This window comes from Chrysemys picta, unplaced genomic scaffold (assembly GCF_011386835.1).
Source record: "Chrysemys picta bellii isolate R12L10 unplaced genomic scaffold, ASM1138683v2 scaf3524, whole genome shotgun sequence".
Classification (NCBI taxonomy): domain Eukaryota; kingdom Metazoa; phylum Chordata; order Testudines; family Emydidae; genus Chrysemys; species Chrysemys picta.
The window spans coordinates 1-3082 of NW_027056225.1; the positions used below are offsets into that span (position 1 = coordinate 1).

General features: G+C 56.0%; 1 long non-coding RNA gene across 1 annotated transcript; it reads right to left on the bottom strand.

The window, feature by feature from the left end:
• Positions 1 to 54: 54 nt before the first annotated feature.
• Positions 55 to 1628, bottom strand: LOC135980469 (uncharacterized). The gene is made up of 3 exons (XR_010597527.1): positions 796 to 1628; positions 568 to 659; positions 55 to 180 (listed from the first exon to the last, which is right to left on the bottom strand). It is a non-coding gene; the product is annotated as an uncharacterized LOC135980469 (long non-coding RNA).
• Between the last annotated feature and the right edge of the window lie 1454 nt (positions 1629 to 3082).

Here is a 3082-nt window from a genome sequence, read left to right on the forward strand (position 1 = left end):
CAAATTAGATCCCATTGGTGCCATGACAGGGCCTCTGCGTCCCCATTGCCATCTCCTTTGACCCACACCCTGGGATCTCTGCTTCCTCACTGCACTAACCTAAGGATATTACTTACGTTCACGTACCAAGTCCAGGTCTTCTGATCTGGGTCTGTCTGCCGGCGTGCTCGACAGTGCACCCTAGGGAATCAAAACAACGGCTCTCCTGTCAATGCTTTCATTCTCCAAGGCGAACTTTCAGAGGTTCAGCCTCTCAACAAAGAGAGCAGTTTTCAAGACGTCTCACGGGAAATCAAACTCAGTCACAATCTGGGAAATTACCGAGGGACTGATGGCAGAATGCTACGCTATTTCCACTGTTCCAGAGGGATTTCCTCAGAAGTATCTGGATGATTATGGTTTCAACACAACCCCTGCCTTTTACATAAACCCCAGGCCACCCCACTTACAGGTCAAGAAATGAGGATGCAAGGTGCCCCAGACATACATATGGGGCGCTGCCAGTTGTGAGAATATGGGACTGAGCAACGCTCTGCAATCTCAGTTCAACAAGTCAACAAAACTTACCTCAGCAAAGAAGGCAACTGAGGTGAGCGTGTGCTTCTTCCTGCCCCACTTGGGCCTTGGGCCTGAAATCCTTCCCTCTCTCATGTGGGGCTCTGGAACATAAATACCCATGAGTAACAGGGACAGCAAGCTCTACAGAGCAAATCCATACGGCAGATGGTAGAAAGAATAGCTTATACTATCTATCTATCTATCTGTCTATCTATCATTACATGTTAATTCACTTACAGCATCTAGGCCTCCCCATTGTAGCTGAATGGCTCACAGTCAGAAGCTGGGATGTATCTGTTGAGGGGCTGGATTGTAGGATGAGAGTCCATGCACAGGCTCAGGCCAATATCTTCTTATGTCACTGTCCAAAGTCTGGCACTAACATTCATATTCAGGCATCTAAACGAGTGGATTCATTTTCAGAGGAGCTGAACAGCCACGGCTTCGGCAGATTCGAGTGAGAAGTTCTTGGTATTCAGCATTTGAGAAAAGTCAGGCCATTTATTTAGGTGCCTGAGTGCGGCATTGCAGCCTCTGCCATGGGTCGTTTACAATGAATATGGAATCAACATCATCTTGGCACGACAACCAAGTTCAGGATCTAATCGAACTGTATCCTCTCTGTACTGCTGTACGGTTGTGAAACATTGGGACTGCGCCACTCAGAGTGGGCAAAGCTGGAGGCTTTCCACATAAAATGCCAACGTTGTATATTGGGCATAGAGTGGAACGACTTCATTTGTAAAGCAGATGTTTATGGTCGCTCCGGTCTACAGACTACTGGGGCCATTGTCCGCAGATGGCGTCTTATGCTTTTCAGAGGACATGTGGAGAGTATGCCACAAGACCAGGCCTGCACAACATACGGCCCGTGGGGGCCCACTGTGTGGCCCGCAGGGGGATTCTAAACCCCACACACACAAAGTCCCGAGGCTGGCGTGGCGGCGTGTAGTGAGTCGGTGTGGCTCCCCTCCTGCCCAGAAGAGGGAGCACCCTTGCAGGCAGAGGAGTGGGTGGAGCCACCGCCGCCTGTTCCCGTCCCCCGGAAGTCAAGGGGCGGGACAGGAAGTATAAAGGCCGGCCGCCAGAGCTCAGTCAGCCGCCAGCCACTGCAGAAAGCAGACGTGCGGCCGGGAGCTCCCAGCCGGGAGACCTCCGAGGCCCAAGGACAGTACCCTGACTGGCCGGAGCAGCCCCGGACCCGCTATGAGGAGGGCCTGAGCCTTAAATTAACTGTTGTCGGCTCAGCCCCTGCACCAGAGGGCCTGAGCCCCGAACTAACTGTTGTCTGCTTAGCCCCTGCACCGGAGGGCCTGAGCCCCGAACTAACTGTTGTCGGCTCAGCCCCTGCACCGGAGGGCCTGAGCCGCGAACTAACTGTTGTCGGCTCAGCCCCTGCACTGGAGGGCCTGAGCCTTAAATTAACTGTTGTCGGCTCAGCCCCTGCACCAGAGGGCCTGAGCCTTAAATTAACTGTTGTCGGCTCAGCCCCTGCACCAGAGGGCCTGAGCCTTAAATTAACTGTTGTCAGCTCAGCCCCTGCACCGGAGGGCCTGAGCCCCGAACTAACTGTTGTCAGCTCAGCCCCTGCACCGGAGGGCCTGAGCCTTAAATTAACTGTTGTCGGCTCAGCCCCTGCACCGGAGGGCCTGAGCCTTAAATTAACTGTTGTCGGCTCAGCCCCTGCACCGGAGGGCCTGAGCCCCGAACTAACTGTTGTCGGCTCAGCCCCTGCACCGGAGGGCCTGAGCCCCGAACTAACTGTTGTCGGCTCAGCCCCTGCACCGGAGGGCCTGAGCCCCGAACTAACTGTTGTCGGCTCAGCCCCTGCACCGGAGGGCCTGAGCCCCGAACTAACTGTTGTCGGCTCAGCCCCTGCACCGGAGGGCCTGAGCCCCGAACTAACTGTTGTCGGCTCAGCCCCTGCACCAGAGGGCCTGAGTCAGAACTAACTGTGGTCGGCTCAGCCCCTGCACCAGAGGGCCTGAGCCTTAAATTAACTGTTGTCGGCTCAGCCCCTGCACCGGAGGGCCTGAGCCCCGAACTAACTGTTGTCGGCTCAGCCCCTGCACCAGAGGGCCTGAGCCCCGAACTAACTGTTGTCAGCTCAGCCCCTGCACCAGAGGGCCTGAGCCCCGAACTAACTGTTGTCGGCTCAGCCCCTGCACCAGAGGGCCTGAGCCTTAAATTAACTGTTGTCGGCTCAGCCCCTGCACTGGAGGGCCTGAGCCTTAAATTAACTGTTCTCAGCTCAGCCCCTGCACCGGAGGGCCTGAGCCCCGAACTAACTGTTGTCGGCTCAGCCCCTGCACCAGAGGGCCTGAGCCCCGAACTAACTGTTGTCGGCTCAGCCCCTGCACCAGAGGGCCTGAGCCTTAAATTAACTGTTGTCGGCTCAGCCCCTGCACCGGAGGGCCTGAGCCTTAAATTAACTGTTGTCGGCTCAGCCCCTGCACCGGAGGGCCTGAGCCCCGAACTAACTGTTGTCGGCTCAGCCCCTGCACCAGAGGGCCTGAGCCTTAAA